The sequence below is a fragment of the Dipodomys ordii genome, unplaced genomic scaffold, assembly GCF_000151885.1.
Source record: "Dipodomys ordii isolate 6190 unplaced genomic scaffold, Dord_2.0 Scaffold830, whole genome shotgun sequence".
NCBI classification, from domain to species: Eukaryota; Metazoa; Chordata; class Mammalia; order Rodentia; family Heteromyidae; genus Dipodomys; species Dipodomys ordii.
Genome location: NW_012268046.1, coordinates 13,797 through 24,977, shown reverse-complemented (window position 1 = coordinate 24,977; position 11,181 = coordinate 13,797). Strand labels below are relative to the sequence as shown.

General features: G+C 36.8%; 1 pseudogene; it reads left to right on the top strand.

Annotated features, from left to right (window-relative positions):
• The first annotated feature begins 448 nt into the window (after positions 1 to 448).
• LOC106001916 lies at positions 449 to 9,370 on the top strand (annotated as a pseudogene).
• Positions 9,371 to 11,181: the final 1,811 nt, after the last annotated feature.

Genomic DNA, 11,181 nt, shown 5'->3' with positions numbered 1-11,181 from the left:
TCCCGATTATGTTCTATGTTTTTCCAATGAGAACTCAACTAAGCATGGATCATATACCTTCTGTATTTTCTTCTATGCACATTTTTCCTGTGTTCCTTCTATGTTGTAATATTATGATGTAAACCACAGGGTGGTGCTATCTACATCCTGAGTCCTGTAAATCTTTCTAAATCATTCTAGGAATTCATTGGAACAAGAGCTTCTGGAATCTTCCAATGTCACTGATTAATTAGCATTTGCTGTGTTTGAAGTTCAGAGAAAAAGCCAAATTCTATTATTAAGTAGAAACTACCACAGAAAAACAAGTTTGGCTTGATTCCTCCAAGTGCAGAATTAAGTCCAACACAGATAAAAATGAGTTCATGGAAAGGTGATTATTTCTGTGACCATCACAATTGCTGTTTGGATAACCCTTTGTCTTACAGCAAAGATGTGTTACCTGGTTACATGATTAAGTGATTTGAAGATGACACTGGAATAGGAAGTGCTTTCTAATCATGTTAACTATCTACTTTGTTTCCAGTGGGTTACCTCACAACATTTATCTCCAGCTTCTGCTTTTCTTTTCCTTGTTGATCTAGATGCCTAGAAGTAAGGTACTTGAGGCCACCAAAATAGCTATAGATGCTCTCTTCCGGCACATTGACATTGCGTATGTGTACCAAGTAGAAGTGGAAGTAGGGCAGGCCATTCGAAGCAAGATTGAAGAGGGCACTGTGAAGAGAGAAGACATATTCCTCACCTCAAAGGTATGCTGCCTACAATAGGTAGATGAAAATTTATTGTAATATGATTTGGGGAAGAATTACATGATTGGAGCAGTAGTTGGAAGAATTGTTCTTGGTGCTACTATCGTTATTCACATGTAAGGCTTAGTATTAAAAACAGTGAAATAATTACTACCTTACTCTCAATGAATTGGTAGGTTGGCAGACACTTTAACATTCAAAGTCTCAACTTGAATCATTGTTTTAATGGATACTATAGAACCACTCAGATCTATGGTCAAATCACAATGTTCTTCATGTCCAGAGTAACTTTCTAAAACATTATTTTTGCTATTTGGAATATTAAATCTTACCTTTATTCTTGGAAGAGATCAGTATGAGAATTTGCTAGGTATTAAACAAAACATTGCTAAAGTGGGTTTTTTGCCCAGTACATTTTAAAATATTCAAATACCTTTCCCTTCATTTATGGAAATAAAGGTATGTGGATATGTCTCCACTGATTTGAAGAGATGAGATGTTTAGAAAAATAGTAATTCTGCAATCTCTTTGGGATAAGATTCAGAGTTTGGATAATTTTATTGATTGTCCAAAATGCTATCTCAAGTAATTTCCTTCTATTGTCCAGCAAGTTATTTTAACAATGACATGGCCTTGACAGATCAAGAAAACCTAAGAACAAAGGCATTAATTTTCCCCTATGGACACCGATATCCTCCTAGTATAAAACTTATCTGAATTTGTTCAATCAGATTCTCAATTGAGGTAAACCATCAATCCAGCACAATTTGTATTTTTAACATTTGCAGCTCTGGAGCACATTCAATCGACCAGAGGTAGTTCGGCCTTGTCTGGAAAGATCACTGAAGAAACTACAGTTGGATTATGTGGATCTCTACCTTATTCATTTTCCAACTTCATTGAAGGTAGGCTATTTGCATCATGTAACTGAAGGATATATCTGCATATGACACGATAATTATTTCCATAAATGATTGAGAAGAAGCTGTGATCATCAATTTATGTAAGCTTTAGTTAAAAAATTGATAGACTGACACAGGATATTTCATATGAGTTTACTGAACTATGTAAATAGACAGGTGATTGAATGGCTAGATTTAGATTTAGTCTTCAGCTATTTCTTTTTTCTTTTTTGTCGGTCATGGGGTCTGAATTATGGGCCTGGGTGCTGTCCCTAAACTGTTCATCTCAAGGTTCATGCTCTACCACTTGAGCCACAGTGCCACTTCTGTTCTTTTCTGATTATGTGACACTGAGGAATGAACCCCAAGGCCTCTTGCAAGCAAGGCAAGCACTCTACCACTAAGCCACCTTCTGAGCCCTCAGCTATTTCTGTTTCTCCATCCCTTACATTTTTATTACTGGAGGCTTGCTTGTGTTTTGTCACAGCATTGCCCGCAATAGCAAATAATATTTGGATAGTTCATGTGTCCTGACTCTTACCCTTTGACAGCTTGATTGCATCTTTCGGTATTAGAATCATTATCTCTGACAACTTTTGGTTAACCATTTCTGGCTTCACTTATTTGCCTTGGACTCACATGTATACAATTATCTAAAGAATACTGATTATCCTGAATCAAGATTGAAATCCATTGTTGCGGAAGATCAAGGCAATGTAATTGTTGACTTTTCCAGTGAGAGAGAAGTATTTCCCTGGAGAAAGTGAAGCAGAGAAGTAACACAAGTCCTAGGGAGATATCTTTGGGATGGGAAACCAATATTTAATAATACTTATAATTGATAGGGGATTACAACTACCTAGACTTCTAAAGACATTCCTTATTACTCTCATTCAAGCATCTTTGTAAGCATAAGTAAGTGGAGGAGTCCTTCATTAATGCTCATTTACTGTTTCATTCCTGAAGTATACAAAGGACCATGGCTCTGGGTAGGATGACAGTGCTTGTTGAGGTTGCTGTAATGTCTGCTTCTATTGCAGCCTGGAGAAGATGTCTTTCCAATAGATGAGCATGGAAAATTGATATTTGATACAGTGGATCTCTGTGACACATGGGAGGTGAGTACTTGAAGAATAGACTTGAGAGGATGCCTAGAGAGTCAGGTCATGTCTCCAACCCCAAGAATGGAATCTGTACCCTTGAAATCTAGAAACTCATGACATTTACAATGGTGTTTTGCAGGAGTGATAGGGGAGAAAGCATTAATGGAATGTAAAAGACATGAATGTCTGAACAGAATTGATGACAAGGAGAGTGATCTCTTGCTTCCTTATGCAGTGATATCTCTATTTCTCCAACGAGCACACAAAATTATTTCTTTGTATGTGAATTCTTTGTATGTGAATGTATTCTCCAAATGTCTTGACAATTTTTCTTCTACCAACAATCATATGTAGTGAGTTCATTGTTTATTGATAGTGTTTCCTTCATCAGATCCATTTTGCATTTATATTGATTCAACCAATGGTACAGATGGATCGGCAAAACTCTTCCTTTTTAGGCCATGGAGAAGTGTAAGGATGCGGGATTGACCAAGTCCATTGGTGTGTCCAACTTTAATCGCAGGCAACTGGAGAGGATCCTGAACAAACCAGGGCTCAAGTACAAGCCTGTCTGCAACCAGGTGAGTTCCTGCTTCCTCTTCTCCGTCTCTTATTCACTGACTTGTTGCTGTGTTTCTGCCAGCTATTACTTTTACTTTCTCCCCTGTATAACTTACTTTTGTGGAATGGAAGATTCTAAGAACAAGGATAGGGGGGTTGGCCAACTGTGTTTGTGCCTATTGGAAGATTAATAGTGTCCAGTGAATGGAAGAATCTGGAGGATGTAAATGTCATCAAGGTGGGCTACAGTCATTAGACTTCAGAGGCAAAGTACTTATTGTTGGCCTATGAATGATGGGGAGATTGGATTGACAATGGTGTTGTGTATAGAAAACAAGGAAGTCCCATAAAAATGCCAAGTTGGAAAGGAGCAGTGGGAGAAGGAAGGAAGTGTGAAGATCCATGTGAAGGGCCTGTGGAGTGAATGCTTTGGTACTTTGTGCTGTTGTGTCTGGCTTCAGGATTCTTGGCTAGCAACATAGGTGCATGGAGAGTAAAGTGGGGGCTGCCAAAATGATCACACAGATCAAATATCTGTTGGTGGGGATCTTAGTGAAATCCATACATGGAAACTTAGCGTAAAACACAGAGCTGACTCAATGCCTGAAAACCTCTAAGTCAACTCCTCTTTTCTGCTTTGTTTTTTAAAATCACATCTAGTCTGTGCCTGGTTTGAGCCTCTATATGACTGTCTTCAACAGCTTAAAGTCCTTACAGCTGTGAAGTAAAAGTGTTTAGAACACAAAGCTGGTCATACTATTTAAATTTGTGGACAGTGACACAATCTTAAGATTTCCCAACATGAATGTGAAGGCTGTTTCATTACAAGTTTTATCAAGTCTTTTGTAATGAAATTTATGAAGCATTTGGAGTATTCATATTTTCCAAATTTCTTGCCAGTTATTCAACACATGGCCACATTGTCCTTATTAATGCAGGTAGATCATCATCCACATCTGTAGTAGTTTTGCTGGTTCTCTTCAATAACATTGTAGACCTGGACATTCTCCTTTAGAGACTTGAGCAGAGGTCTTCTTGGAATGAAAATAATTTCTTACATAGTTCAATTTCTGTGACTGTATTCTAAAAATTAACGACAATTCATTTGCATCATTTAAATACAGTCTGTACTCAAATTTTCCTATGATTTGATCTGTTCATTAAGTAGGCCCACCTAGATGTATCCTTCATAAAGACACTGTTTCCTGACTGACAATTACTGTTGCCTAGATGTTGACCATTGTCAATAAAGATGTTGACCATTGACAATTTCACCTAGTAGTTTAATATTCATTCATAATTTCTGTAAGAAATATAGGCCATAGGATTTATGAAAAATTTCTTTGTTTTTACTTCTGTGTTTATTTTCCTTAGCAGATATTTCACTAAAAACAAAATTTATTCAACATATCAGAATAAACTATAATAATTTCCATAAGACAGAGCAAATCTTGCCTTTCAGTTTAGAGTGTTCTAAGAAAGGAGTTTAAGGAATAGTCTCTATCAAAAGGCAGAATACTTTTTATTTATCTTACCTTCTTTATTTAGATCTATTCCATTGAGCTAATGCATTTTTATTCCATTGAGTGCATATAATTTTTTATGGGACAGAACTATGTCTTACTCTCAGGGACTCACTCTCTCTCTTAGTTTTGTGGCTAAGGTTGATGCTCTGCCACCTAAGCATGCCTCCTCCTCCAGACTTTTGCTGGTTAATTAGAGATAAGAGTCTTGCAGAATGATCTGTTTGGGCTGACTCAGACCTCAATTCTCATGACTCAGCCTTCTCAGTAGTGATAGGGTTATAAGCATTAGCCACTGGCACTCAACTTCATGAAAAGCACTCTGAAAAAACAAAAAACAATACTCTGACCAGTGTCACTAGTAGAATTCATGCCAAAATGGTTCTTTTGTCCTATATGTTTTTCCTGTTCAAATACCAGGTCTACATTTCAGATAGGTCTTTTGTGCCCCACAAAAAGATTTTGTCATGCCTCTTTATCCTGTAAATGGTATTTAGCATATGTTGTGGTCTACTTTAGGAAGATTACTTTTTTTAGACATATCCAGGTAACAGATATGCAAAATTTATTTGTTAGAAAGTAAACATTACATTATTTTGATTATTTCAATTCAAATTGAATATAACACATTTTTATTCAGGTTTGCTTACTCTTAATTTTTCTTCTTGATCAGTGCATAAAATTTTCATATAATTCCTGTCATATCCATCTACAGGTGGAATGTCATCCTTATCTCAACCAGAGCAAACTGTTGGATTTCTGCAAGTCCAAGGACATTGTCCTGGTTGCCCATAGTGCTCTGGGAACTCAACGAGCTAAACAATGGTAATCCAATAAAATATTTACCAAAACACTATTCTGAATCAAATATTTTGATTTGTGCTTAGTTTTCTGGCATTGATCTTGAACTGGTTTAGGAACCGGGGAGAATTGCATTTCTTACATGGTCCCTCATATGACCGATGCTGATGGATCAAGAGATTGCATTTGATGATTTGGTCTAGAGAAGGCATCCTCAAGCATATTGGAGCTCTGCAAACAAATAGAATACTCCATCTGCAGTTCAGCATTTCTGTCTTTCCTTCCAGGGTAGACCCCAATGCCCCACTTCTTCTGAAGGACCCAGTTCTTGGTGCTGTGGCAAAAAAGCACAATCGCAGTCCAGCTTAGATTGCCCTTCACTACCAGCTGCAACGTGGGGTTGTGACCCTGGCTCAGAGTTTCATAGAAAAAGAGATAAAAGAGAACATACAGGTGATAAGGGGGTACTGTGGGCATTCAGTCTCCTGCATAGATTGTGCAGGTGATGGGGTGGTGTGCTGTGGTCATAGTATTCTTCATTTGGATGTTATCTTGGAACTTCTTAGCACCATTTTTGGGACCAAATTGATTTCCCTAAAATTTCCTGTACAAGCGTGATTTTCGGTCTTCTTGGACCTCCTATTTCTGTGTATATAATGGGAGAGAGACAGCACAGTTTGAGAGACTTAGGGCTGGAAAGAGTACAGAGAATTTAATCAGCCAGGTGCTCTACAACTATTCTAATATGAGAAATTTTTCTACCTATTCAAGTTGCAATATGATTCACCTCTGAGGCAAACAGGTTGAATACAGAGTACATCCATTTAGGTGGAGAATTCATTGTTGGACAATTTGTTTGGCCTTAGCCAAATGAAGTCCTTTGTATGTTACAACCTCTCCTGTATTTACAATAAATTCTCTAATAGTTATTGGACAAATGTATCAGGATGCTGATTGGTTATTGCATAGTAGGTCTCAGCAATTCTCCATGTGGTTTGTCATTCACTAGAAAAAGGTTTTTTCTCATATAATACTATCCAAAGTAGGTGAGAAGAGAATTGCCAAACTGTTTCATTCCTTAGATCAACATTAGCACATAATTCTTTTGCCAAGCTCTAATGGACAATACAGTTTACAAACCAAGCAACATTAAATGAGTGGGGAAATAGCATTCCTTAGGAGAAGAGTTTGTCAATGTATACAGCAAAGGAGTGTTGGAGACATAAGGATATGTATTTCTGGAGGAGCAAGTTTGCATCTTGTCATTAATGTACATTCTTGAGAGTGTTTTGTACATCCATTCAGATATATTTGTTGTAGAAGCTTCTCAAAATTTCTATCGATAATTTTATTTGATCTTGGGTATATTTCACCTATGCAAAAGTTCCTTCTCTAACTATAGTCACCATGACTTTATAGTTGATGTGGTTGATGACTGTCCTGTCTTTTCTTTGGAATACAAGAATATTCTCCCAAATTATCTCCTAAGAGTTTGACGGTTTTGCTTCCAAAGAGTAATTTTGCTGGTTCTTTAGAAGTAGTATGTCACAGACTTTTCTGTCTAGACTAGCATTGAACCATGAGTTTTAGCATTTTAGCCTCCTTGATAGCTAATATTTCATTAACATTTGGGCAAATTGTGAATTAAACCCTGTGGAAAAGAACATGGTCACATTTTAAATGTATGCGATGTCATAGAGACACCTAACATTGTCCTTAACAATTGCTAAATTGTCTTGCATACATAAAAACCTTTTCAGTAGTAGCTTTGTTAACTTCTATGTACATTAGACTGCAATCAAAACTATATCAACTTTGTTCATGCCCACTGTCTTTTGTGATTCCTTCTGTGTATAATCTTCTACGGTATCAACATATTTTATCTCGAATGTATTTCCTCTTTAGCTACTTGAGTGTTTTGACTTTGTATTATTAAATCTGTTTCACTTGAACTTCTAAGATTGCCAAATATACAATTTAAGAATTGTAAAACTTGTCTCCTTTTATAATAGGCTTTTGAATTCCAGTTGCCTTTAGAAGACATGGAAGTCCTAGAAGGCCTGAACAGAAATTTTCGATATCATCCAGGTGTTGGGTAAGGAACTTGGGCAAAAATATTTTCTGAATTTTCTTTAGTTTCAAGTCTCACCTTTCTTTCTTTCTTTCTTTTTTCCTTATGGTCTGGTGGTGGGGCCTGAACTCTGGGCCTGGGCTCTGTCCCTCAGCTCTTCAGCTCAAGGCTAACGCTCTACCAGTTGAGCCACAGCAACACTTCGGGCTTTTTTTGTTCCTTTTTGCTTATGTGTTGCTGAGGAATCGAACCCAGGGCCTCATGCATGCAAGGCAAGCAGTCTACCACTGAGCCACCTTCCCAGCCCGCTCCTTTCTCTTTCAAGGTACATTTGTTCAGAATCCAAACATTACATTTTTCTCTCAGGGAATTTCCACTGACATTGCCATTAAGACATTCAGTTTTGTGTTTCTGAACTATAGACACCTCAGTGTAGAAGATAAAGATGCTTTTGAGAAGAGAGATTTGATATCTAAGGAAGAGTGCATACTTAAGTTTTTCCATTGCTGAAGAGAATGTAGAGTTGAAGAGACCATTAACAGTTTTTTCTGTTCTGGGTTATAGACTAATATTTGACAAATATCCTAAACAAAGGTAAACAAGGAATGCATATCTCTTGTGCCTACTGGATTTTAACTTATAACAGAAATGAATACGATCATATTTGAAAGGGAATTAGACAATCCTTATTCACAAGAATTAGTATATGTATTGCTCCATTATTGTTAATATTTTTGTTAGTATAGAAAAAAATGAAGGAACATGTAGGGACATAATGCAAAGAGACAGAACAATCTTGTCAATTACTGTGTTAAAGGATAATGATTTGACTTATTTTCTAGTTTGTGTGGTATTGATATATAGAAACCTACCAATTAGATGGTAATCTGGAAATGGAGAACTATCTTAAGTGACATTCTCTCCATACTTGAATTTAACAAAATTGGTGCACCCTAAATTGTTTTCTGTTAGTTAATATTAGATTTGAACTTCACAACACCTGATATAACCAATTTCTACATTCACTGAGAATTTGAAATAGGATAGGCTTTCTTTGCTTTTATTGCTTAGGAAGTTAGACAGATATAGGGAAAAGAGAGTCACATCAGCCAATGCTTGTGTGTTTTGTGTATCTAGTCTAGACAGAGAATGCATGATGAATAATTTAGTTATGGTATCTTACAGAATTTCTTGTAAAACCATATTATTCCTTAGTGCAAATATTAGTATTTAATGAGGTATTTAATATATCTAGTTTTTTAGGGAATGAAATTCTAACTTTTACCATAGTGATACATAGATATCACATCTTCTGTAGAAATGGGATGATCAAGCCCATGATGCTTATATTTTTCTTTCTCATTCTAGATTTGTTGACCACCCTAATTTTCCATTCTCTGATGAGTATTAACACGAAAGCTATTTTCATGATCTTGCCTGAAGTTATCTGGAGATCGATGGACAACTTTCAGATGCTGATGATTGGAACCATCACTTGTCAATTCATGCTGCTTAGAAATTCACACTCAGCTTAAACTAAATCCACAAATTTCGAGAGATAGCTTTTGAATTTGTTATCAAACAAATACAAGATTTTTCCCATAGATCTATGATTATCTCAATACTTGTGTGACTTGCTTCTTTTTGAATATTATGACTGCAAAATGATTTGATTTAGTCTGTGGTAAGATGTCAGGAAACCCTTCTCTGATACCTATTTCAGGATAGGAATGGGTCATTTTCGGGCTCCAGAGAAATATCAGTTAGCAGGAAGTTATCAGTCGTTATTCCCAACAAAGCAGTGAGCTTAGTTCATGGTTCTAAGTCTTGAAGCTAAGGTACTCATTGCAAGGATATATTATATAGCTCCCTACCAGGCAGGATATAGCACAGAGGTATTCCTGTGGGAGGCTTAGGTAAAGATGTTAGAGGGAGAACCATGCAGGGAAGATAATGAGGAAGGAGGAACGGTGAAGCCCGAATAGATTGAATTGAACTTGTCTGTGCTTGGGATGTACTGTCAAACGCCTTTTTGCAAGTAGATGCAAAAGATAGAAAGGATCTTTCATACATTTTACCCAGTGCCAATCTGAGACATGCCTAGCATTAATTATTAAAGGAAAACTGGGAGCCAGGCACAGGTGACTTACGCCTGTAATCCGAGCTACTCAGATGTCTGAGATTGGAGGATCACGGTTCAAAGCCAGCCAGGGCAGGAAAGTCCATGAGACTCTTATCTCCAATAAACCACTAGAAAACCGGAAGTGTTGCTGTGGCTCAAGCGGTAGAGCGCTCGCCTTGAGCTGAAGAGCACAGGCACAGCACACAGGCCCAGAGTTCACGTCCCACGACAGACAAAAAAAAACAAAAGGAAAAAATGGGAATTAGTATTTGCAGTATATCTGAAAGCAATGTATTTTAGCGATCATTAATCGACATGATAACTAGAAATTCCTTGGAAATTCAGCACATCGAGTGACATCAACAAAATGATAGCACTTCCTGTGCTTGTACAGAAAGTATACTTACACTTTCAATTTATATTAGACAGATTGTAACAAACATGGAACTTTGTCCACCAACAAAGTAAATAGCCAGTCAAGAAAATTAGAATCCAAAATGCTAGGCAATTTCATTGTGCTTTTTCCCACTATTGTACAAAGATACCTAGCAACAGTAATTATATTCATCCATTTGGAATAAGGATATTCCAACACTTGCAAGGGAATGGATGGAACTAGAAAAAATGGTTATGTGAAATAAGTCAAGTCCAGTGAGACAAAGGACAAATGTTTTCTCTTCTATATGGAATCTAGAATTAACTTGTAAATGTCTTAGCAAACACATGAAGGTCATATATTAGATACCACTATATTAGACAAAATATGATATTTTCAGGGGAGAATTCAAATAGGACAATTTCTTAGAAAGACTAACCCATACTTTAACAAAATGAATACCAGGAAACACTTGCAATGTGGCAGCAATAGACAAGGAAAGAGAGGAAGTTGAGGAGGGAGCGAGCATGCAGTCATAAAATTTAATGCATATCCTATAAAATTAAGAAAATTAAGAAATAGGAGGAATCGGGTGAAGTGAACTCGCAAATTCAGATTACTAGTTAACTATTTAAAAAATTTTAAATTCTTATAAACAATGTACAGAAGGATTACTGTTTAATGTCAGGTAATGAGCACATTTCTTTTTGGACAATATGGTGTCTTTCTCTGTTCTCTTCCAATTATTTTTTTTTAGATTTATTTTATTTTATTTGTGAACATACTGTACAGAGGGGTTACAATTACATGGGCTGGATAATGCGTACATTTCTTACCAAGCATTGCAGCCTCCACCTTTGTTTACCCTTCACATCCCTTCCCAGCCTCCCCCCTCCCCCCAATCCCAATCCTTCCCCCCCACCCCCGCACCAACATTGTAAAGCTCGTTTTCGACATGAAAACTTGTACTTAT